The sequence below is a fragment of the Corvus kubaryi genome, unplaced genomic scaffold (genome assembly GCF_017639235.1).
Source record: "Corvus kubaryi isolate FWS band 111438036 unplaced genomic scaffold, C.kubaryi_AGA036_p1.0 split3-73, whole genome shotgun sequence".
In the NCBI taxonomy this organism is placed as follows: Eukaryota; Metazoa; Chordata; class Aves; order Passeriformes; family Corvidae; genus Corvus; species Corvus kubaryi.
The window spans coordinates 46300410-46327380 of NW_024582091.1; the positions used below are offsets into that span (position 1 = coordinate 46300410).

The 26971-nt window shown below is 40.7% G+C and overlaps 1 long non-coding RNA gene across 2 annotated transcripts; it reads left to right on the forward strand.

Moving 5' to 3' along the window:
- Positions 1–3544: 3544 nt before the first annotated feature.
- On the forward strand, positions 3545–26971 carry LOC121659266. Of its 2 annotated transcripts, XR_006014239.1 has the most exons (5): positions 3545–5862; positions 6901–7017; positions 11171–11261; positions 17132–17399; positions 19036–26971. It is a non-coding gene; the product is annotated as an uncharacterized LOC121659266 (long non-coding RNA). The 2 variants fall into 2 exon arrangements; XR_006014238.1 differs by having other exon boundaries at positions 17132–26971.

Sequence of the window (26971 nt, forward strand, 5' to 3'; positions counted from 1 at the left end):
GGTGTAGTATAGGTGAATCAGTTAAATCAATTTTACTTCAGTTTTCATTGAAAAGCTAACCTGGGCCAATTTCTTCTTCTTAAGCCCATTATGAAGATGTGCTATATATCCTTATTACTGGTACCTTATTACTGTTTCAAGTCTGATGAGTGTACTGTTTCTGGGTTCTTTTACACCTTACAAAGTTTAGACTTAAAGATGTGGGCATTCATTTTTAAAAAGTGGAAAAAAAAGGAAGAAGGGGAATGAGGCAGAAACACCAAACAATCAAATGAAAGATGTCAATCAGTATTTCTTTTAGTATTTCCATGTGCTAATGTTTAACCTACCGCTGTAGGTTACTTTGACACTTGTGTTTCCTTTTGTTAGTACCTAAGTTCCATATTACAAGGCAAAGAACTAGAAGTTAAACTGTTTCAGTTGAAAACATGTAAGGAGTTGTATGTGGATTACCACTACCATTCAGTAATAGGTGATGGAAAGGGAGAGGGGTGGGAACATGTTTTAAATATTCCCTTTTAAAACAGAATTGTAAATAAGCAGTACTGTGTTATTTTAGACCTGAGCTCTGCTATCTGTAGTGGTTAGAACTAGGAAAACATGCTGCTTTCTAGTTATGCTGCTGTTTCATTGTACCAGCACCATGGGGGGAAAAAAAAATACATCCGTAAATTTTTCTAACATTGCCCACTCCTGGGTAAGCATGCTTGATGTGTAGCAGTTCTCGTTTCTGTATATGTTAGTGTGTACATGTGTGTTTTCTTTTTCCCTTCTGTTCATTGCAACTTATTCTTCAGTTAAGTCTTGCTGAGCCCCACTAGCTCTTCTGAGGATGATTACTGGAATATGCATTTTTAGGTAGGGTTGCAAATCCATCTGTCTACAAATATAGTTTCATATGAACTGCAAACTGTACTGTTACGAACTCAACTATGTTAGATTGCATAGAGTTATTTTATTTACATGTAGTTGGACTGAATTATGTCATCATAATGAAGTTAAAAAATTAAGTATGGAATATTTTTGTAAATAAAAATACCTGTGCAGCTGGTATTTTAAATTTAAAATGTATTATACATTAATGTTTCAGAAAAAAATGTTCATATATGTGTATATGAATGTGTCATTATGCTGAAGGGCTCTTGATTGGGCAAAATAAACTATTCAAATCTCTCCTGAAATGAGTGTAGCTTACTCCTTTTCTTCCTGACCAGTTGTTTTCCTGCTGGCTGGAGCAGCAGGAAGGTGTGAGTTGTGCTTTGTAACGAGCAGAGCAGTTTGTGCTGGAAGCATTGGCAGCCAGGCTGATGGGGAGTAGCCCTGAAGGACCCCAAGAGGTATGAAATTGTTCATCAGCAGTGATGCCCCCAGGCATGTCTAAAAACATTCTGAAATGTGTGTACTGATGGTGACAATGTGAAGTCGTGTTATCTTTTTAAGCTACCAGAAAAGTTAAGGTCATTCATTATACAGACTCAGTAAAGCAAAGTATTTTCTGTAGCTGCATTTTGTCAGGGTTTATTAAATTAAGAATCCCGTGTGTATGGGGAGAGGAGATGAAACTGGTATTTTTTTTCTTTGCCATGTTTACAGTACAACAGATGTATTATTTTCTTGGGTTGAGGCTCAGTTTTGCCACAGACCAGTTTCTAGCTTGCAGTCTTATTAAATTTGCTGTCTTTTGCTGTTGGGGAGAGAGGGAAACACAAACAACCCGCCTTTGTAAACATATTCTCAATGATTTGGAAATAATGAATCCGAAGAGAGGCTTGGGCAGTAAATCTGAGATGTGAAATTGCTGTACATAGGGGAAATTTTTGGAATCTCATGATGTCAAATAGCAAAATATTTCACTGCTGCTTGTTTTAGTATGTGAGAATGCAGTTTCGTCTGTGGGAAAGGTCTGCTAGTTCCAGACTTCTTGTTTTTTCTTTAATATCTGATGGTTACACATAATGAACTGGAAGCTGTGCAGTGCATGGAGTTATAAAAAGGATAATGCATTGGAAAGAAAAAATTGTTTTATCTTCAGTTTAATTGGATTCAAGATATTTGGAGCTGTCACACTGCCTCCAGCTACTTGCTAGCTCTGGTAGTCTGCAATAAAAGTAAAAAAGCTACAGTAAAAGTAGCTCCCTCCCTCAGGGTACTGTGGGACTGCCCAGATCAATGGACTGACAAGAGGGGAGTGCCAGACTGAGGTTGCAAAGTGAAGCATTTTCATTTAGTGAAACTCAGGATTTGATCAGACCTATATTAAAACTTGTTTCCTTTTCACATCATGTGTTTCCACAGTTTTGGTGCCGATGTACTGGAAATTAAATGCATTTAAGACTTACAGACATATGATTTTATGCCCACCAGCACTTTTCTTACCCAGATTTTTTAATTGGGAGTTTTCATCCAGGCAGGGTCACTGAACCAGCCCCTCCTTGTTGCCCACTGGCGTATGGGTGCTCAGTGGTATCCCTGATCTTGCCTTCTCCCTCCTCCTGCCTTGATGCAGCTGGACTGCTCCCTTGGCCTCGGGTCAGCCAAGCAAGAGGCACTGTCTGTTTTCTCCCTCAGGAGAAAAGGTTGCAGGAGGCATCCCAGCCTGGCCTAAGGAAATGGGATGTTTTCCCCCACAGTCCTGCACTGAGGTAAACCCACGAGCAGGATGTCAGCAAGAACCAGTTTCTCACCTCCTACTTTGCTGGCTGATTTTTCACAATGTGTAATTAATGCTCCCTCAGTAAGGGCTTGGGGGCTTGCATATGCAACTCAATATAGTAGCGGTGTTCTGCTCACTTGCTGTAGCTAACAGTTTTCTGTATTTTTCAGCCACAGGAGACAATCAGGGCTAAGGCTTGTGCACAGGCTGCTCAGAAGGAGGAAGCTGTACCCATCCCCACTGCCCCAGCTGAGACCTGGGGATCACTCCTTTAGCCTCAAACACTCGTTTAGAGCTGTTTGATTCCAACACTACTCAGAAGGGCTGATGGAGACCTGTACCAAAGCCACAGTCAAGATAAAAATGGAAAGGTTGATGTGTTTTAGAGCAGGTAATTGCATTTTTGTATCTTCCTGCAGTCGCAGTGTGAGCAGGACTTGATAGACAGTTGAGTGTTTGAAGGGGTTTGTAATCAAAATGTCAGACTGTGCTTATGTTTTGATAAGTTTATGAACTCCTCTGCCTAATTAAGCAGACATAATGAGAAATTTTTTGTAATTCTGGTTTCTGTGGTGCAAGACACTCCTGGAAAGAATAATGTGGAATGCAGTCTCCCGTGGCAGAGTGAACAGAAAACAATTTCAAGCTGGTATCCCCTAATTCTCTTGTGCACCTGCAACTCTCTTAGCACCACTTGAGTTAAGTACTTTTTATCGGAGTGTTAGTGTCGCCTACTGACTGTGGTGCTTTTCTTCCAGGATCTCCAAGGACACAGCACAGTGGTCCAAGGTCTCATGAGAATTCTCTTCCTTAGAGTTACAGTCTTCAGACTGAGTATGCACATCTATTGTTCAAGATGCGTGTCAGAACTTAATATTAATTTATATAAGGAAGAACCACTGTGTTTTTCTTTTTTAAATATATCCCCTATGAAAGGGTTAGAAAAAGGACCAATCAAGGTCATTGTATCACTTTTTCTTTTTAATATGCTTGAACTCAAAGTCCATTCTAGCTGTAAACTTAGAGGCCATTTACCTCCCATTTTGTCTTTAACAGAGCACTTTCTGATTGGGCTTTAGAGTTCCCAAGCACTTCACAGGTTTTTTTCAAGACATTCTGGAAATTAATTCTTTATTCTACTGTTTTAGTTAGACCCCTATAGAAAACTCTTTTTTTGCACATTTTTCATTGTAATTTGTGGTCAGAGCAGGAGCCACGGAAGTTGCATTGACTTCTAGAGCTTTCCCTCTTTTTTAAAAGACCAGTAGTTAGTTTGGCTCTATGTCTGTCATGTAACTGCTTACTCTTTTTAGGATTCTTCTGTAAGCAGCTTCTTTCTCTCCAGTAGTCTAGTTATGCTGCATGAACCAGATTTGGCAAGTAGTCTGTGGGCTGTAGTCACCAATGCAACCTTTCTCTAGGTAAAGAAAACTGAAGAATACCTGAATATGGCTGGGGCTATGAGGCTCTGACACCAGTATCACAACTACTTGAAAGTGTTTAGCAGATTGTGCCCTAAGGGACAATAGAAAAACTCTTCATGTGTCTTCTGCAGGGAACAGTGCAACCTCTTGGGGTTTGCATCATGTTGGACCTAGGGAGCATTGCATCTGAGGCCTTTCACTATTTCAGTGTATTTCAGTAGTAGGAATGGGGATGGCTGAAGGGGATGCAGAGTTCAGTGAGGGTTTTAACTCAGAACAAGATGTCTTTCAAAATATAAAGTGATAGGGATTGGCCATGTACCACATCCTGAAGGGCAAATTTCAAGCCTGAAAACCCCACTCTTTTGATTTAACCTGGGGAAAAAGCAAAGCGTATGTGAATAATGGTGACTTGCTGTATTCCCCCACTGGACTGATGGGAAGCAATAACCTAAAATTTCTGCTATAGCTGTTAAAAGAAATTTCTTTATATTTGCACTGTAAGCAATAATGTTGTCATTTGCTCTTAGAGTGTGAGTAGCATGTATTGCTTTATCACTGAGCTACTGTTGTTGGTCTACTACATGATTGTTACAGGCAATGTAAAAACATGGAAAAATGTGGATCTGAGCCTGTGGTCCTATAGGCTACAGCCTTGTAAAAGAATTTGCAGCATAACTCAGGCAAGGAGGCAGAAACAAGAGGCTTGAGCTGGTTGGCACAGCACTGATTCTCTTCTTGATGCAGCTTTTGTTCTGAAGAAAAGCTTTTAAGAATGCATTTAAAATGAGAAAAAGTGATGGTTTGTGCATTTACAAGGAGCTGCTCCCTAACATAAACAGCAAGGTAAAAGGGAAAGTTGGACTGTTTGAAAAATCCAACTGGAAGTGATAGTGTTTGGCATAATTCACCGATCATGAGAGACCTGGCATCCCACGGAAAGAGCAGTGATAGCTCTGGAGGGGACAGGGTGCTGAGAAGGCAATGGACATGGAGACAAGGTGCTTGCATTTGCTGCCCTCAAGAAGAGGGAAGGTAGCACAGGGGGAGATGACAAACCTGACAGCCGGCTCGTAAATCACCTCTGTGGCTGTGTTGTGTAGGATGGCATTTGTCAGAACTCGAGGAAATTATCTACGTGAGCGCTGGCATGAAGCTTTGTCCTGGGGATACATACAACAGGATTTGCTTTAGAAGAGGGGCACAAAAAAGGGCCCATGAGGCAGCAGGCAGCCCCATTGACAGCACCTGGAGAGAGCAGCTAGAAATGATGCCTGAGGAGACACCGGCTTGACCAGGGGACCCACGTTATCCCAGGCATCACTTCACGTATGGACACTACCAGACGTGGGCCATGTGTTTCCAGTCACACCTGGAGCAGACCTGTGGCTTGTGACAGCCCAGGAGTGACTGGCCTCAAATTTGTCTGGCAGCCAGTGCGAGGAGAGCACTGACCCCAAGGCTCTTCTGTTGGTGGTGAGAAACTGAGAGCCAGAGTCTGACATTGCTGCATTGGGCCCTGACTGCAGACCAGAATCTCTCTCCTCCTCGAAGTGATGCCAGTGGGGTTCTTGTCCTTTGCAGTTGGTGGGAGGTGACTCAGGTACCCTTTGTGGTCCTGCTGGCTTCTCTGACTCTGACTGGGGTTCTGACCCCTGAGATTTTCCAAGGTGCTATGAACTGAATGTGAAGATATATCTTTTGATTTTTACAGGTTTTTTTCTTTAAGAAAAGACCACTACCCTCCACTGCTCTAGGCCAAATTAACTGGCAGTGTTTCTTCAGGTAAGATCTGCACCTTCCTTCAGTGCACTGATATGTGGCCACATCTGTCCAAAGAGCACTGCAGATGCAAACACCCTCTGGTGCAAAGAAATTGATTTGCAGAGCACTCTTCCTTTTGGCCTCACAGTGGCTGCTCTGCAGGTCTGCCGCGCCTCAGGACACTTGCTCCCTGCAGGCAATGCACGTGACACAGGAACAGATCTTTTCATTCATTCATTCTCAGAGTTTTCAGTGAAGTGTCACATTCTGGCTGAAGACTCATGAGACAGGGCTTTCGTGGGCATGCCAGATTACTGAGCTTCACTGCCGGGTCTCTGTGAGTGGGATCTGCAGCAGGCTCAGGCTCAGCAGTGTACGTGCCCTGTAATAATAAGTCCCGTGGTTCTCAGGCACCAGATGGCTGTTCATGGGAGGAGTACTGGTAATATTGCAAATTAATAAGCAAAGAGTCATCCCCTTCTCATCGTTGCCACCCGTCCTGCTCTGGAGTGAAATAAAAGCCCTTCCTGCTCCATAGTTTTAATTAAAAGCTGTGTTGGTACATTATAAGGCATCAAGAATGACTGAAATTGCAGACTCCTCCTACATGGGATGATTTACTGCATAGACAATGGGAAGTTGTATGTCTTCCCAACAGCATTATCCTTTAGTCCTCTGCACACGGGAGTAATGCAGTAACTAGTATATGCTGTAGTAAAACTTCCCATAAAAAGTTCCTGTATAACTAAAATATGGGTCTCTAGAAACTTCTGCTTTGAACGAGTCACTTAAAAGATTCACACACTCACCTACTTTTTATATTAACTCTTCCTACTGCCCTATAAGGTACAGGAAAACCCTTCCCCAAACCTGTGCTCCATATATTTTTTTTGTGCATCAGCACGGCAGCTCACTTGGGATGGTTTTCCTTGCTTGCTGTGCTAGGGAATTAAAAGCCACTGGGCCACAGGAGTGAAGGCACTGCAGGTGTACCTTGTGGAAGAGGAAAGTTTCCCCAAGACTTTGTCTTTTCACAAACAGCCATCTTTTTCCCATCAGGTGCATGAAGAAGATGCTGTTACAGCATGAGGAGAAGAAATAAGAGACAGCAGGACACAGTGTGTAGAGTTTGGGGTTTTGCAGGGCTGTTGCCCCTGCTCTGTGTCCTCCCCCCAGGTAAGGTGACCACTGGGGCTAGGCAGGATCCACATATGGGGACAAGGGACTGGGGTATGCAGGAAGGGAGCATTGGAGGGACCTGGGCTCAGGAACAGCATTTCCAGTGCAGGAGGGGCTGGGCAGGGTCCCAGCCAGATCTGCTGGAGTCCAGGCAGGGCGCAGCTGTATTTTGAACAAGTGAGGGACGGGAAGAAGAAAAGCCTGTGGACTGCCACCACAGTGGTGTTGTGGGCAGCTGATGAGTTCAAAGGTGGAGAGGATGGGGCAAGGATGGGCCAAGGATGGCTGGAAGAAAATGGTCTGTGTAGGGAGAGTTGCTGCTCCGACTGCACAGCAGAGACTGGCTTTGCTCGCCAAACACTGGGCATCCCTGGATACCTGTGAGATGAGGTCTGGCTTCTCTGACTCTTCCAGCTCATGTTATTACTCTTTAATTTAAAGTTGTTCTCTAACCAGCAGAGTACAACAGATACAACAGCTATGCACACAGCCTTTCACCTCTCCTTAGTTCTGAGAAAATCTCCCAGGGACAGGAACAGCAGCACCAGTGTGTAGGTCACCCAAAATCTGACTGAATCAAACATTTGGGAATGCTGCACTCTGTATAATCCTACTCACCTCTAACTTGCATTTGCCATGAAAATCTTGTTTCTCAGAAGATGCTTTACACAGACCTGTGATTGATTACTGCCTGCCTGGGGGGACCAAGAGCCAGAGCAAGAGGAAAAATTTGCCCCAAAGTACATAATGAAAGCAACAGTGTGGATTTTTTACGTAGGTCTGACTGCAATGAAATGAGCCTTGGGTCCTTTAGCAATTATTATAGTTGATCAATAATAAGCACTTCACAAATTGTGGTACTGAGCTCCTGTGCGAGATAAAGTTGTATCAGATAGCAACGTTTGCCATATTGCAAAAACACTGATACAACCATCCCAGTCTTTTCTGGAACTGAACAAATCAGCTTTTGTCAAAAGCACAGTGGGGTGCTAGGCTCCTGGTCTGGATTCAGAGACATTGGCCCTGTGGTTTCTGAGGGGTTTTTTTAATAAAAATAAAATGCCTTTACTTAGCTTAGGCTGCTATTATAAAATGTCATTGTGTGTAGATTACAGATTTTGCCAGAGTCTAACAGTCAATCTTTTCCATATGAGTGCATGCTTTTGGCTGGGAAAACTATTATCTGAATATAATGGCTTTCTTTTCAAGCCAAAAACTAAGTATGGAAGGCACAGCCAACTGAAACGAGAAACGCTGCATTATTTCAGTTTTTGTAAAACTGCTCTTATTTCTGACAGTGGTTTTGCTGAAGACAGTGGTTTTGCAGAAGAGATGCAATCTTTTTAAAATAGACCATAAATAATGGCTAAAAACTGAATTGGAAGCAGAATAAATAGAGACAATTAATTCAACTGAAAAAGGCTAATTTCCATTCTGATTACCCATGCTAGCACACAATCATCACTTAATGCCATTACAAGACTGCAGGATAAGGAACAAATCATAGAATTCAATTGATAAAATAAATGGTACAATACGTGTGCTATTCACTTCAATCTGTCAGTCATTATTCTCCACTGTGCTACACAAAAATATTCCCTTCCAGTTTGAACACAGTTTCAAACGTCTCATTAGGAATTTAGAAACATATATGTGGGTGATGTTCCATCCTCTGTGTGTGTGTTTGTGTCTTTCTGCCTTCATCTTCCAAATACATATTTGGAAACTCTTCTTGGTTGGCAAGTATGTTTATGCGTCCCCTCTATATTCTGAAATATTTCACTCTGGCTATTCCTCAAACTTCAGACAAATCTTGCTGCTTCCCCTCATCCAGCTAATTTCCCAAGCTAAACCAGAGTTAATTAATTTTTTGTCATCCTACTGTTCTGGACACATTTCATTCCTACCACCAGCTGCCAAATGAAGTTCCCTGTAAGTGGCAGCTGTCATGCAAAATTGGGTCTGGAGGAAAGTCCATGCTGTGCTCTGCTGGGAGGACCCAGGGGTACACGTGCAGTATGTGATGCTGTGCTGGTTTCACACTGTAATGCTGATGTCCCCTGGAAACCCATTGCAAGAATGTCTTTTAAACAAAAGTCCTCAATTGTATTGGTAGAGTCTTCATTTTCTGTTTTAAAGCATCACTGTCTAAAAGCTTTATTTCACTGTAACACTGACCTTCCCTACCCTGACTCATTTCTGCCAGACCAAACACTATCCAGGCTTCAGCATTTCTGCCATGAGGTGTGGGCGTGATGGTACAAGTGGGACTGCTTTTCTCATTCTAACTGTGGATGACCAGAGAATGAATCAGAATTTGGAGGGGATTGCTTCTAGTGTGATGTGAAATTTAAGAGAAATTGTAAATTGAAGTTCGAGTTCAAAAATAATTTGCTCAGTATAGGCAGCTAGACAGTATATGCACATAAAATTTGTTTTTCTGAGAAACTGGCATAAAGACCCAGTTTGAAACCCTCAGTACATTTGGATCAAATAGTATTGAGAAATCAATTCAAGAAATTATATAAACAACTATACCTTAAAATAAAAAAAAAAAATTAAGTAGTGATTTCTAACTGGTACAGCAGTTTGCTCCTAAAAAAATTCTGTTAGATGGCTGAAAACTTTTTCAAGCCTGCCTTTCAGCTTATCTCTCATCTTTATAGACTCTGGAAAGGCATGTTAGTCTCTAGGCGATGAATATGATTTGTTTACTCAAAAAGCTTCCTGAAAGCTCAAAGCAGCATTACGGTATGTTATTAAAAGATAAAAAATGTATTACTGTCAGGTGAAGGGTCAATGTCAAATCCTTGTTATATCTGGCAAATTCAGATTTAAAGCTGAAGCAGTCTTGAAGATGCTCAATTGAAAGTGTCATATTCAGCAAAAATATCTCATGATACCACATTGTTTCCTATGTCTGGGTCCATCTAGTGTTGTCAAGAGAGAAATATCACCCTAACATGCAGCTGCCTGTCAATTTACCTCTCTGGATACTTGCAGTAAATTACAAATTGTACAACAGCAACAAAAAATGTTAGAGAAAGGCCATCCTTACAATGTGTGAGTCCAGGCAGGGACTGGAGAGCTGAAAGGCCTTGCTGGAGCCTTTGTCTCTTTTTGTCTGTAAGAGGTGATTCTCTACTGAAAGGAGACTTTAAAAATGGCATTGGTACGTACTGTATCTCAAGGGGAAGAGGCAATAAAAGTAATTTCAGTCAAACAACTAAGCAGATATGACTGGATATTGTAAGAAGCCATTCAGTCGGAAATCAGAAGTCATTTTTACATAACTGCATTCCAGAAGAAATACTCTCTAAGTTTTTACTGCAGGACTCGATTGAGTCCTGTGTATGTCTTTTCATTCAGTTTTACATGGCACCTTCTTCATAAGGGTTGCTATAAAGTATTTTGTGGAAACCATGATTAGAATCTGCATAATAATTCTTGCCCTGGGAAATTTTTTAAAATATATAGGAAGTTTGCTTGAAGAAGTTATAGTCACAGTGATGTAATGAAGGTGAAGTAGCACACCCGTAACTCTTTACTCAAGAACCAAACCAAAATGTCTGTTGCACGGGGGGGGGACAGCTCTCAGAGCAGTGTGTTAGGACCCAAAGGCAACTTGTCCTTTCAGCTAAATTGTCGGAATCTATCACTTTGCAATGAGGTTCTCGGAGGCAATTTAGGTAACTTTGTTTGATACACATCTCAAAACCGTAATGGTAACAATAAACGGCAGAGAAAACAATTTATCCTGTTCCTGACAATTATTCTTTCAATACTGCAGTGACCCCATTAACCAGCCCTGTGCATTAGCAAAATCCAGCATTTCAGCTAAGAACAAGGGGAAGAATAACAATGTTTAAATGGGTTCATTCTAAATCTAATAGCCAGTTGAAAATCCTATTAAGTTTTTATCAAGCGTATAGATTCACCTAAATAGACAAGGTTCTTACTTATTTTTCCACTACAGAAAAAGATGAAATCCTTAAATCCAATGCCCTTTCCACAAAGGGCTTGAAATTCTATTACAAATCTTAGCTACTGGAAACTGCCTTTGTATTGACATTTTTCTGACAGCAGAGGATCAACTATTTAAAGTGCCTAATTTATTATTGCTCACATGTAAACAATTTCTCTCTTCCAGAATGGACAAGTGCAAATAATTACTTATGCATTCCTGACAAAAGAGGCCCATGAATTTTTCCCCCCACGTAGCGAGGCCATTGACCCATCAGGTATGTCTCTGGCAGTTGTTCTAAAGAAAAAAATTGATGTCTTTCAGTGCCTTGATATGATACTGTGTAGCATCAGCAGCTTATGACAAACCCTGTTCTCAAATGATTTTGCTGAAACAGGCGTTCTGCTGCCTTTCCATACAAGCAATACTCATTGACATATTTCTGCCACGAGCAGCCCCTGTGGGTGTTAACAAATCACATTTTATGCCCTGGGACAAAAGTGGAGTTTGTATGATGTTTCACTCTTGCTTCAGTCTACTCAGATATTTTATTTGGGTTGCAGATCCCATTTACTAACACAGTATCCATAGAACAGACCATGTTCTCACAGAGCTGCTTGTGCTTTTATTTTAGTGTCCCTATGCAACCCCAGCCTCATTTCCATGGTTTTGTGAGTTATGGGAGAGCTCCTTGGCTGGTAGAAGACGCGCAGGGTGTAGATTCATTAATGCCAGCTGCGAAGTAGCAACTTGTTAGTTTCAAGTCTTTTAGAACATAAAGAAAAGTTTTAGATATTTCCCTTCAAGTGCAGATGTGACAGAGTGTGATTATTTCAAACTCTTCAAATTCTACGACAAAAAAATTGTGAGGACAAGAGCAGTGTGCCAGTCAATCCGAGTGGGGTCTTTGTAACATTTGGGCATATGGAAATCATTCCAGAGTTTGCCTGCTAGCGCTCCTCTGTACACCAGTAAAGCAACTGCTCATTGCTAAAGAAAACACAGAGCAGTGCAAACTTAGGGTCTGGCTCCATCTTATGCTGGAATCTGGAGTGATAAAGCAGTTCGAAGCAGATCCTCAAAGATATTTAGCTCCTTGAAATAAGTGGAAATCAGGTCATGCTTACCTGTAAAGCTTTGCTTCTTGGGGAATTTCCAGAAGCAGTTAAGCACCAATTTTTTCCTGAGAAAGCTGTGAACCTGGGGGGTTGAGCACTGCTTTTGGGTCCCTATCCATGTGCTTGGGTATCTATGTATCACCAAGATTCCTGCCTATGGAGGTATCATCTCATTGAATCAAAACAGGTAAGTGGTATCACAGCTGATAACTACTTGAACTATTTCCCTGACACACCAAAAGGCAGCAGCAGCCCTCTGGTGCTAGAGATGTCCTGTTTTATTTGATTGCTTGGGATCATTCATAATCTCATGGCAATTTTCATGAAAGACCTCAGCCTGCAATTTAACTGCAAGCCTAAGCTGCAGCACCAGCACAGCTGCTATTTGAAATGGTAGATGAAGATGGTTTAGTGAGGCTGAGGGAGAAGGGCAGGCATGGAGGAGGGGAGTGGGAAAGGAGGGCTGGACCCCACTCAGGTGGGGATGGCAGGGCTGCTGCCAGCTCAGCCCACTTCCTCCCCTACCAGTCAAGGACAGCACAGCCCATGCCACACCTGTCTGTATTTCCTCCTTGATGTGGTAAAATTACTGTCATTATTAGAAAAGAAAAAAAAAATTAAAACTTTAATGAATTAATCAAAAGCCATTGCTGAAAAGCAAAAACAGGATCATGAACTTTTTTCAGAGACAGATTCCAACACTAATGCTTTGTAGCCTCCAATTCTTTTGTTTCTCTGGATTTGAGTCATTACATTGTCTTCATGTCAAGCAAAGCAATTGTCTGTGACCCTGAGAAAATGACTGTACAGGCACTTTATGTTTTAATTAATTCTTTCCCTGCATTTCAGAGCAAGATCTCTGTGTTGTGGTGGTACAAATGCTGTACTCTGTGCTGGAGCTTACACCCCTGGTAGGACCAACCCTGAAAAATGTAGTTTCCCCCAGGGTAAGCAAAATTTGTCAACCCATAGTGGTAGGTGGGATCTCATTCAGCTGCTTTGCACTTTGTATTTATAAGCCAAGAGCTGAATGTGCTGGTTGTATGAGGAGAGGTTTTTCCCTTAGAGATGTCTTTTAAGTCGTGTAGTGGTCATACTGTTTCCTCATGCTTTCCATCTGACAAGCTACTTCACATTTCTGCAAAACAGAGACAGGCAGCCTGGATCCAACTTACTGCACCCATGACCCTTCTTGTCACACTCATCAGAGAAGTCTCCTTTGTGCCAGGCTGAAGGGTTTGCAGTCCTTCTTATCCATTTCCTATGACCTGGTTGCCATTTCCAAGCTTGTGTACTATTTATTTGGCTTAGAATTACTCATTCAGCTGTTAGGAGTATAGATCTGTAGTTTGGACCTTCACAAATAGAACAAATTTAACAAAATTTGCACAGAATTGAAAACCATGTTGATAGAACAACTGTGTCTGCTGTCCATTTTCCATCAAACTTTACCCAATATCTGTTAATCCAGAAAAAGAGCTTGGAGGTTTTCTATTTACCATTTCCCTTTTCTCTGCTTTTAAAAATTTCTGGTAAACTTAGTAAATGATGGCATAATGACAGGTAGAAAACTGGTCTATTTCAGACTACAGAGATCCGTGGGCAGGTGGGTCAGAATGGCTTATTCTGAAGGAAATCCTTAGAGGGTAAACAAAGCAGCTTAAAACAAAGAAGTGATTTTTTTTTTTCCTTTTAAATCTTGAAAGCTGCATTTTAGGTGTTAAATTATGCTAGTCCTTTATCTTTTATGCATATAAGATTTGTACACTTTATGCTAACCTGAAACATGCCGAACAGGTCAGAATAGATTGGATTCCTAGTTTGAAAAGTGAAAATGTAAGCTGCTTAGACCAAATAGCTTTGCTTTATATGAGTGTTGTAGGAGCAACTCTGGTTGCAAGGCAGAGCTCTCTGCCCCTGTTCCCACACACCAGGTTTTCAGCCAGTGTCCATTCCCATCACTGCTCCCCAGCTCACCCCAGTGTCCTGGGCTGGCCTCTGGGGACTGCTGGGGATTGCAGACCCTGGCCAGAGCAGTGATCTGTCCCCATCACACCTGTCCTGCTGCTCCTTCTGCCCTGCAGCACCTCACGCCTCTCAGCCATGCCCTCATCCCTTTATGCTAGGAGAAGCCTGGAAGGTCCAGATAGGATCCTATTAGCCCTGCTTTTCTGATTGTCCCCAATTTTCCAACATCTGTATCCTTGCCAGGCTTTGCCCTCTCCTCTAGGGCAATCTGCTCCCTCTCTACTCTCTTACCCTGTCAATCTTTTATCGTTTCTGCCAATCTGACTTTCTTCAGATCCTGTTTTATTCAGGTTTTGTCTCCAGTTCCATAGTCTGGCATTGACTTCCCAGTCCCAGGTAATCCTCCTGAATCAATAATTTTCTGCCTGAAAATAAACAATCCTTGATAAGAATTTGCTGAATTGAATAGACAAGGTTTAGCAAATGATTTGATTTTCACTAATTCCCTCAGCATTCCCTAACTTTAAAGACCATGAAGAGGGGTTACAGCTCGCTCTGAAGATCAGGAGCCCTTCTTTTACCAGAACCTTCTGCCAGGTATAAAGTGTTCTGTCCCCTCCTCCACCCACAACTTTGCACAGCCCCAGTGATGGGTGTAGGCTGACCCCCATGGGAAAATCTGCTTTTTGTCTGCTTTAATAATTGCTCCATACAGCTCTGTCACTTCAGTCACCAAGCTGTAAAATTGCTTTTGTTATTTATGTTGTAAAAGCACTTTGAGTGCAGCCTCAGCAGGGCTTTCTGTGCTATATGGTTGTTTGTTTTTTTCTCCCTTTTTTCCTTTGTCTTGCAATGTATTGATTGAGGTCCTTACAGAGGTGATTAAAATCCCAGCACCTCCCAGAACTACACAGAGTGCGGAAAAGTTTCATTTACCTCTTTCTCCAGACAAGAGGTCAAAAAATTGGCCTGTGTATTTATTTCTGAATATGGCAAATGTTTTGGTCATCTCATCATCATTCTGTAGTGAGCTACAAACCTCAAAGTCCTGGACTAACCGAGAGGAAACAAAGCATGGGTGCTCCCTCAGTGCCACTGAGCAGAGCTGAGCACCCACTGTTCTTATCCAGCTACAAATGCCAATTCCAAAATCCATTGGAGTCTACAGACACATATTACAACTTGTTCACAAAATAAGATGAATCAAACCTTTCCTTTGATTTGTAGTTACGTATAGAATTGCTAAAGACAGAAGGACTGGGGTGATACTGTTTTGATAACCTGTGCTGCTGAGCACATGTCCTTTGGTCAGCAGTGCTTTTCTTGTTGTGAACAATTTACATTCATATATCAAGGTTTCAATTTAAAATAGTGTTTATCATACAGCAGCCTGAATTCAGCAGGAAAATTGCTGCTGACTTGCCAGCTGTCATTTGGATCACAAAAGCATCATCCTCCTTTCTACCAAACTCTCCCGTGAGACTCTTTCAAAGCCTGAAGGGTGTCGTAAGGATTTTGACAGACAAGTAAAGCACTAATGTAATTTCTTTCCATATCGCATATTTACCAAATATCATAGAGTCATATCTTATTAGGATTAAGCATTTTAGTGTTTCTATCACAAATGATGAGTTTTTTCAGAAAAAAGCCCCCAAAACATTTACTTTCTACTATTGAATTTCATCTTCCTGAGAGCAGGATATCCACAGAAATGAATTTTTTTCATTCATTGTTTAAAAGTCTTTTGACAGTTCAGGCTTCTCCATTGTCTTCCATCAGGGATGAAACATATCTGGAGGCCAGACTTGGAGGCTAGGATTTTTTTTAAAACCCAATGAGGAGGGTTTTTTTTTTTGTCTTTAAAACACGAAAATATTTGACTGCAAGGCTACTTATTGGTTTGTACTGCATGGGTAGCATCCATTACTGTCTTCTGGTTTTGGGGTTTGGTTTTTCTTTCATATGACACACAGAACTTCTCAGATCTCTCTAAGTCTATGCACTTCACCTTCCAATAAGGATTCAGATTTTTTTTTGGTCTAGGTCATGAATAAAATGGTCTTAGGAATTTAAAGCAGGCTCTGGCCATCCTCTGAGTATTGTCTTTTCTTTCAGACCTTAGGGTTGAGGTCAGTAAATTACCTGAATATTACCTGCTCTTTCAAAAGTCCAGCAAAGCTTAATGCAGGGAATTTTAGAGTCCTAGGATTAAAGGAAAGACCTGAGCTAGAAGAAAGTTGGTGTTGGGCTGTTAGGGTGAAGAGGAAAACTGCTGATGGTGACAATGGCACAAAGTCAGGCCACACCTGCCTTTAAGGTATTAAGGTAGATGATTTGATCTCTGAATTCAAGAAGCCACTAGGTTGAGAAATGCAAGGAGAGAGGGAAAAAAAAATGCACTGAAAACTATAGTCAATTATGGGTATAATGACGATTTGTTTTGATATTTTGTCTGCACTTTTGTTTAACCATGAAACCCTCCTGAAGCTGTGTCTCACGTGCCCTTCAATTTTTCAGGATTAGGAGGTGGCTTGTTCTTGTGAATGCCCTTGGTGCAAACATTTCATTCCCAAACCTCAGTGCTTTCTCTCTTGTAAGCATTTAATGGGCTTTTTATATGCTTTTTGAAGTTGTGTGACCTTGTAGCACTCACAGTCTTCCAAGGAATGTGAACTGATGGACAGTGAAAAGGCCATGCTTTGGGGCTGTGATTTCATTTTGGGGATCTGGTATTGCTGCAGCAGGTTAAGTACAAACGGCAACGATGAAGTCTCCTTCCCCTTGCCTTTCTCATAAAGAAACAGCTGGGACTTCAGAAACACCCAACATCAGGTATTACTTCACGTTTGAGGAGTTTCATTTCAAATAATTCCATGAGCAGTGTTCCAGGGCACTTTCTACCTTTCTCCATCCATTTAATTTCTTTATTCTCAGCACTAATCCGTGTGAGTAGCAGAAGACATGCAGACCTTCCCATAGTCATGTTGCTCCAGTTGTTTCTACTTAATCAGTCATGAAAACCAGCCTTGAGGTAAAGCTTTCCACATTTCTCACCTTCTAGCTTGGACCAGCTCTTTGTCATTTCACCTCCAGCATTAACAAAGTTTCTACAAAGAAAGAAATTGAAACCAAAACGAAACAGAAAAACAAAGGACTGCACTAACCTACCTTGGAAAACAAAGAATAGTTGGTGGACAAGGACAAGCCACCAGTGGCGTGATTTTCCTCTGCTCCCAAAAAAAGATTTCGGATGCTGATCTCCAGAGACTTTGTTTGCACTGGAGGAAAAGAAAACCTCTATATTCTATTAAAATACACCTGGAAACCTAGTAAGTACTCCTTACTCTGTTTTTTTCTGTGCAAATAGTTCTGGTTGCCAGCATACATTGCAGTAGAAATAGTCTGACAGGTTGTAGGTGGTGGGGTGGGATTTCACAAGAGTCAATGGCTCTGTGAACTCATAGCCGGCATTATGAAAGCTACTTTTCCATGGCTTTAGGCACTCTGGCCCTGCTTCTTCTTGCTGCCTTTCAAAATATAGACCTACCTTTAAATCTGTGTTGGGTTTGATTCTTTTTGTTGGTTTTGGTGGGGTGTTTTTGTTTGGGTGGGGTTTGGGTTTTGGTTTTGTTTTGTTTTGTTGTTTTTGTTTTTTGTTTCTTTTTTCTTATGAGATGCACAGATTGAAGATTATGTCACTGCTGCTGATATTCTAATCCTCTGGCCTGGAATATTTGAAAGAACTTGGGTGCACAAACTCTTAAAGCTGAACTTACAGCGTTTCAATCCACTGCTAGGGCTCACTTAAACAGAGCCCCTACCTGTAACTTCCACTCCCTTGTTGGCAGTAGAGTCCTGTCATCAAGTAACAGTACTTAAAAGACTTCTAAGAAAAGAGCAGGTTTTTTTAGTAGATATAACAAATATCCCATTAAAAAAAAAAAAAGATATATCTCTGCCTTGTCACTATCTATGGAATAAGAGCTCTTAAGCCTCCTCTTCCTTGTCACCATGCAAGCTTCCCAGACACAGAGAATAAATGCCTTATGAGAAGACTGCAGTAAATTCAAGTAAAATGTATTGTATATAACTAGGGGTAGATCCCTGAAAATAATTGAAATTACATAAATTTGTACTTTTGAAGAAATGATTGTTTGTTATTCTGTTACTTAGTTATGGATAAGCAGGACCAAGGTGCTCTGTGACATTCTCAAAACTCCAAGGTGAAGGTATCTTTCTTTTCGCTCAGTATTTTCTTCCTCTCAGCCAGTCACACAAGAGCCTGTTCTTCATTGTACCCAATATGAGTTTCTAAGCCTGTTTTCCAAATCTCCCCTGACCAAGCTAACTCTGGTTTAGCATTTCATGGGGATTGGGACAGGGGGCTGACTGCTATTACAGCTTTTTAAATGCAAATATGCAAATGACCTTCAGTTTGTCCTCCTTCAAGTGCCTCTAAGCATAGCATGAATTTCCCCCAATATTTAGACTGCTAATACCACCACTTTCTCCAAATCTCTAATTAGTATTTGCTTCTGTGTTGGTGCCTGCTGGAATTAATTGATATTTGTTAGATGCTGAAGGGCAGGAACATATGGTGCCACCTTGTGTGCTGTGCTGATCTATATGAAACCCTGCTGCTGTGACTGCTGAGTCAGTTCTTTCCTTTTCTCAGCAATAGCAGTAGCTTCAGGACTGACAAGTAGAGAAGGTGAAAGCATTTAACCTGTCATCTGAGTAATGCAGCTACAGCTGCATTAGAAAATAGTAATAGAAAGATAGATATTGGTAGTGAGAAACATTCAGTGTTAAATATCTGATTTTCAGGCTATACCCGTCAGGAAGGTTGCTTTGGACCAGGTTGATTCTGGTCCCCTGGGATGAACTCCAGTATGCAGATGAAGGACATTGATGTATATCTGTAACACATACTTTTTTATTTATTTAATGTTTATTTTTGACCAGAAGGAAAACAGCTCCTGTGCTCCAAGGCTGCGCTGTGATGCCCATCAAGCATTTGCTAATCTCTTCCAAGTTTATCAAACCTGGGGACCATGAGCAAGCCCTGCCCAACAGCCTTGGCCATGAGTTACTGGGGCCTCTCCCAGGACACATGCCCCACTGCTGCACAGGAGCCTAGCTCGGGAATCCATTGTCCTGGTTTCTATGTTTTGAAGAGAAGGAAGAGGGTACAGTGGCTTCATGTAGAAGGCAAACATTGTCTGACACTGTATGTGGGCAGTGAGGTGTGAGGAGAAAAGCCACAGAGCTCAGAGGCAGAAGGGGCTTCCAGAACCACTGAGCCATTTTTATTCCTGCCCCATGACAGCTAAACAGTAGTCTGAAGCTACTGTTCTTCGTGTCTGACAGGGGCCAGGTGCCACTTCTGCTTTGCACTGACCCATAGCACAGCTCTGCTCCCCAGCCACAGCCACAGGGCACACATCCCTCCTCAGGAAGTTATGCCCTTGGAAGGATCTTTGCCCTACTGCATCCACCAGGCAGGGATGCTGTACATCATTAGGCAAATGTTATTTCTTAGAAAGCAAGGGCTGGATTATAAATTTACTGACATGCTGCTGCAGGATTAAGGCATCTGGTTTTGTACTGAAATTGCTGTCGGTGTTTGTTTTCGATTGTTTGTTTGTGTTTTTGTGGGGTTTTTCCATTTGGTTTGTTTTTTTTTTTAATCATCCTATTCAGGAACTAGTGTTAGTAGTATAAGTACAGTGTATTACTGGCTTCCTGACTCCATTGTTCACTTTCTTTCCTTCAGAATAAATAAACTGCAAATACACTGAAAAGCCCTAAAGGAAAAGAGAAGAAAACCAAGCGTGCCACCAAACCTAAAACTAAAACTAACTCCCCTTTGCAAAACAAGGTGGTTTCTGGGAATGAGAGGCGCTGAAAAACTTAATGGGACATAGCTTCTGGCATTGATTTGGTACAGCTTGCTCCCAGCTCTTCAGCAGATGATAGTACCAGGGAATTAGTGCAGAGCTGGGGGTGCAATCTAGCTTTGTTATTCCTAAACTATTCAGCTTAATCCCTTCTTAGAGAGAACATATGCATTGAATAAAAGTTTATTGGTTTAAAGCTAACCAATCTATTGAGGTTTTTTTTTTATTTATGGACTTAACTACATACTAATCGAAAGTTGCCTCCACATTTTTCTCACCTGAGGAAAACCACAAATTGGCTACATTTACAGACAGAAGAAGGTGCTGCTAAGGCAAACATTCAATTTCCTGCTGAGAGGCTGTGAATCATAGCTCACAAAGCAATACACACAGAGTTTTTATTTTGTTGTGAAAATACGGGGGTGAATTTGTTGCCTGGAAGAAATGAAATGCAGTGAGTTAGTGTGGAATGCCTTAATTTGTTGCTTGCTGACATAATGTGTTTTGGATAGCTTTCCATTATATTACCCTAAACAGCTGGACACTGGAGTTAATTGGATTTTTTCAAATTTTCATTATTAATATAGGTTTTCTTTTTCTGAGGGAATGGTATTTCTAGCACAGCAAAGGGTTATTTTTTTTTTTCTTATTTCATTCTCATTTATCTTCACATCTCTCTCACTGACTTTTTATTTCAGCACCTTTTGCTTTTCATGGGTCTTTAGTTCCATTAAACATCCAGCGCTAATTAGACTCTGTTGTCTAGACTGTACCAAACACTTCACTCAAAATCAAAGAGCATTTAATTAGTTAGTCTACAGGTTACACCCTATCTTGCAACATTAACACAAATGAACAGTTGAAATGCTTGTTACAGACTAGCAAAAGTGCAAAAAAAAAGCTTCTATAATGGCAATCAAGATTTTAATTTCGTTATTGATGAAGGCAGTCATGACAAGTCCCTGCTACTCAGATGACTGCCAGGCTGTTTGTGGTGGAGGGAAGGCAGGGAAGCAGTAATACTTATTTCTATCCTTTCCCAGGAACAGCTACACAGACAGAACCCCTTGTCTATGTTGAGCACCCATGGGGTCAATCCAAAAGTGGGGTGAACCCACATGGTGGCCTTGGCTTAGCACAGCCTGCCACAACCATGGGCAGGATCCATCAGTTTCACTCTTGCAGTTATTTGGGATCTCTGGGTATTTATTCTGACATTCAAATTGGGAGCAGTGAAGTCAGAAGCAATTGCTAATACAGTAATATCTTACTGTAGTCACAGATATGCTAACCAATCCTGGGCTGCATCAAGAGGTTGAGGGAGGTATTCTGCCCCTCTACTCTGCTGTGCTGAGATGCCACCTGCACTGCTGGCAGCGCAAAGCTTACTAAAATTTACTAAAACTCAAAATCACCAAAGCAAGTGATTTTGTGAAAATCTTCTCTTTCTTTATTAAAAAAAATAAAAAGGAAAGAAAAGTAACTCCTCCACACTCTAAGCTGGCCCCACAAAAATGCCAGCTGTCATGAAAATCAAATTAATGTCATCAAACAGTAGACATAGTTCACGACTGCTGAATATTCTGGATTGAAAACACAATGGTTGCTACAGAGGCAAAGAATAGTAGGCAGTTCACTTAAGGAATTAAATCTCAAGTAATTATTCTTCAACTGCTCAAAACTATGAATAATTATTTGTGGTCTCTGTAGTGGTCTGAGTTTTACACTGAAAAAATGGAGATGGCTAAACAGAGCCAAAAACTTGATCTGAATGTGCTTTAAATCTGTATGATCTCTGGAATACTTGGAGAAAAATATCTGCTCAAGTGAATGAACAATTCTTCTCAAAGCAGTGCAGGCTAGTGACCAGCAATAATGTTTTCCAGGCATGCTTTACCTACCCCTCCTTCCTTCTCTCCTCAATAACAATAATCTAGCAGCATTCAAAAAGGAAATTATTACAGGTTCAGAGTGTGCCTCTATTTTGCAAGACATTTAAGTGTCTGTTGAAGCCAAACTCACCAAATTAGTTTCTTCTTGCAGATGGATCTACATAAGTCATCTTTTCAAAGAAAACTTCTGCTGAAATATGCAGAACTGCTCAAAATGTGCTTGAGATAATTTGCTAATGACATTGGGTTAGGCAGCACAGTCTGCAAGAGCTAGTTCTGCAACTAAAAAGGAAAATAAAATTAACTAAACTGCTGTGTTACCCCTTTAAAAACTTGAAAAAATATTTTTGATAGAGAAAATAACAGAAGCAAAACAGAATTGAATTTATAATGCTTAACTCACTTTAGTGATCTCCAGAATGCTACACTTCAGTCATTGCTTTGGTTGGCTAGCATTGCTATTAACAGAGGCAGATGTATTCGTGGTGTTCCCATTGTAAAGTATAAAAATGATATTGGCATTACCAATTTCTAAATATTATTATAATTTTTACAGTGCACTGCTGTCAATGATTGCTGCAAGACCTCTCTCTTTCTTGTTTATTCTAGCAGTAAAAATCTGATGAAATAAGGAAGCTTTAACATTCTTCCTCATGAAATTAAAATCTTCAAAATAAGTTGAGCTGTGCACTGACAAAAAATAGCACATATTCCTGCTCAATGTGTTCCTTTTTTTATTTGTTTGTTTTTGCTGTAATAAGATCTTGCTACAGCAAACTTTTGATACAATTACATTAAATACAAATAGGGAGGGACTGCGTATACCGCTGCCATCTCTGCGTGACGATTTCCAATGGAGGTACAATGCCATGAGTGTGAGGCATTTGTCACTCCTTGAGGGGAAGGTGAGTCAATAAAGCAAAATGTCCTTCTTTATACTTACTTTAGCATATAAACCAGCATGTGTGACAAGCAGTCATGATATATTAATGGAGTAATATGTCTTTAAACAGCTATTAGAATTAGCATTTGAGAGGCCACATCTTTGAATGATGACTGCAGCAATGTTTTAGGGGTGTTAGATCTCAGGGGAGTTGAGGAGACTTTTGGAACATAGGTCAGATTTGAAAATATTAAAAGAGCAGCATTGAATGTTTTCAGTTTGCAGTAGAAAAACCCACATTTTTCTATTTGTACTTCAGGCAGGAGCAAAATGAAGATAATATGGTGTTCTCTCTTTACTTTTTGGAGCTCTGAAAGCCCCCAACATCATTATTCTGGCATTTATAAACACTATTAATTGCTGTATACCTCACTGAGGAGTAAGCCAGTGCTCACAGTTTATTCTGGAAGTTCAGTGCAGTCTTCTAGCATAGCAAAAGTTTAGCTACGTGCTTTGTATAAAGTGCCCTTAAATTTTATTTACATTTTAAAATTAAATTAATTATTTATTAAAATTTAATTTATAATCATGTATGTTAGGGTTGAATTACTAGGCAGAACACAGACACATATATGTTCCACTTCTACAGTTTTCTTTGATCTCATTGATAGGATCTCCCATTTTGTGTTCCTTATCTAATTCACAAAAATCTTTAGCATCTCTCTTGCTCTTAGTTCAAAAATGTGCCACTTCCAATGATCCCTCCCACAATCACAGTAGACAGGTGGTGGGTAGCTCAGTATAGCAGTGACTAAGGGAGAAAATATCCATTAAATAGGGACTTTAAAGTTTAAAAGCTCTGATTGAAATCATCCAGAGAGGACTATCTTTTTCTGAAAGTAAAAGAGCTCATTTGTGTGAGATGGGATTTTGTTAAAAGTTTTTAACACAAAACCCATGAACCCTTCATTGAAGGCAGGGCATTTTGCCTGGGCTGGAGCAGGTGAAGCTTCCCTTGGTTTGATTTTTGCTGCTGTAAGAGAGGTGAGTTTTTATTGTAAATAGCCAGGGAATGTCCACAATAGTATCTAACATGCCTGCTAATGGAAAGGTAAACTACAGATTGCCTCGTAAACTTATTGACTGGCATTGCTAGAAAGAGTTAGCTTTTTATATTTTCTGGAAAAAGGAAAAATTATTCATTACAGCACATCTCCTCATGATACTTCTGACACTTCAGCTGACCAGCCTGAACCAATGATGGTTTTTTAAGGCTAAGACTGGTCAGAGACAAAGATGCATTAATCTTCTATCTGGTCTTCAACTGTGCTTGAATGAAAGATGAATTGCCCTAATATTTGATTAATCCAAAATCAGCTAATTCATCATTATGTTAGCTTTAGAACAAACCTTGACTCTTAATTCCAAATCAGAGTCTTGAACTTTGAGGACATGATTTGGCCTGTCTCAAATCATTGGCAGGATTGCAGAAGCTTGTTAGATGGAAAGGTGGGTGAGCTTCATTACATACCTTGTACTCCTGTTCTCTCAAACATCTGAATTGAGGTTTTGGTTGACATCGGCAGTAGCTGTCTTCCACGCTGTGTGACTGCTGTTCTTACCGTAAGAGTAAATGCAAAGATAACTAACTGGACCCCCCAAATTCTACTCTGGTAAGAGGTTGTGACACAGCTGGAGAGTTTACCTGCACATTTGGGAGCTCAGAAATGTCCTTGGTCCACCAAGCTGAGATACAGCCTTTCCTCAGAAACTAGAGCTATAGACTTAAAGCTGTGTCTCCTGAATGTGACAACCTGAAACAACGACAAGAATCAGAATGTTGACAAATGCCAAGGTGTTGTCAATGAGGCTATTTCTGGGCCAGGTTTGATCCATGTCTAGATCAGAGTTGGTGTCACATCTTGGATCTTCTCACTTGGGCAGCCGCTTTTCAGTTCTACAACACTCCTATATTGCACATTCAGCTGAAGTGGGTGAGATATGAAAGTCTACAGACGCCTGTAAGGAGAGAAAACATTCTCCATCCCCTTACCAACACTTCCAGGGTTAAAAAGCATCAGTGATTTGCACATCTGGTAGTTTTTAAATTTGGAAGATACTGGCTTTAGAACTCATTTTTCTCTTGTCTTTTCCCACCAGAGGTGCAGAAGCTAACTCTCAGATCTGTCTTTCTTTCTGCAGCCAAGGTCTCTATCTCTCAGCAGTCTTCCCAGATTCACTTCAAATATAAACTGGTAATTAAAGATAGATGATGGTTCACTCTAGTGAAAGTGTTTGTAAATTAATGGAAACTGCATGCCTTCTATAGAGAAATGAAGACACAGTAATACAAATGAAAAAAAAAACTTCTGTTGAGCTATTGGCTGTTGAAAAAGGAATTAAAATCTAAGACATCAAAAATATAAAATGGATGTGTTCCCTGGAGATAAAACCCATCATCCCAATTTTGTATCTACAGAAAAACTCCAGGTTCTTTTAGCTGTCATGACTCAGAGGAACAGAAACCCAAGTTACTTCTTCCTTTTTCTTACTCACATTTCTAATTATACTGTTATATCAACTTTAGTAGAAATATGTGTGGTGTAAATGAACTCATACAACTGTGAGAACCCTTGTTTGTTAATTCCCTGGCCTTATTATATTCTGCTAGCCTTGTATTTATCCATCTAAACAGTTAAAACCCCATAGATGCACCAGCTGTGTCTGCTTGTATCAGGAAGATCCTGGGTATCAGCTGCAGGAAGGCTGGAATCGACACAGAGTTAATGAAGGGCTGGTGCTGGGTAGTGCTGTGGCAGTCAGTGGAGGCAAGGAGGGTGTGATGGGTCGGGCTCCTGTGATGCGTGATTGACTCCTGACATATCAAGGAATGTCAGAATTAGTCCCAGACAGAAAAAAAAAGACCATACAAAAGGCAGGAGCTGAGATGCAGTGCTGTCTTCTGGGACACCTAGTTGAATGACTGACAAAAATCTATTATGGAGAGAGGGGTGAGCATGACTAAAAGGTCTCACAGCATTTATTTTGACAGGATGATTAATTTCTCATTACTCATCCAGAATGGGGATGTCTGGGGGGAATTAAGGAAATATTTGATTCTTTCAAACATTGATTATTTGGAGAAAAGCTTTTGCATAAATCCGAACACTTTATCCTGCCTTTGTTTTGAAATGCCACAGTGGGAGCTTTTTAATTTTTTGGTGGAGGTTCTTCACAGTCTTAGCAGTATTAGGACTCTTTATTTCAAAGCCAGGAGACAAATCCTTAGCTGTTTCAGATGGTCTAACATATTTGGCCCATGTTTTCATGCCAGCAGGTTCCTTCTCTTCCTCTAGGACTTATGGTCCTGCTGATGTGATGGAAAGAGGACAAATCATGACTGCTAACCTGCAGTACTGCTTCACTCCAGTAATTTTTACCTGATAGCCACCTGGATAATAATCTTGCCTTCTTTCTGTGAGGAAGCACTTTATGTTCGATGACCCTCAAGAAATAGAATAAGTATTTGCTTCTTTGCTTTTGCTGATTTCTACCTTCCACGGCTCCTGCTTTAACACCTTGTGTTTGAAGTGCCACTCAGGAAGCTCCCTGTGTTTATAACATCTACAGTAGCTGAGCTCAAGAGAGAAAGGCAAAGCTAGGATGGTGCTTTCACCCTTCAAGAAAACCACACCTAGCAATGGCCACGCTGAATCAGACAAGAAGTCCCTCTAGCTTGATACTCTGTCTAGGTAGCAGGTGCCTAAGTAAAATGTAAGTATATGAACAGGAAAAATAATTACAAGGAAATTTTCCAACTTAACTATTTTTGTTGGAGGTGTAGGGGGAAAGAATTAGATCTGGATATAGCAAGAGAAGGAGAAAATAAATGAAAGTGAGAAGTGTGAACAAAAAAGCCATTCAGAAGGGATGTTGTAAAGGAAAAGGGGAGGAATTGTGGAAATAGGAGATGGTGAAATAACGCAGTCCTTGAGGCAGAGAGAACTGCAGAAAATTTATTGAGATAATAGACATGGAGGAAGGATGGAAGAATGAAGCAGTTGGAGAAAGAGCCCATGGAATAAGGGAACCTGAACATATGTCAGCAGGTAATAGGAACAGTCAGTCTCTACCATCAGCTACGTTCATAACAGAAAGAAGTTTAAGGACTTATTGTTATAATGCATATTTACTTAAGAGAGTCTGGGTTTTGAGTAATTTTCTAG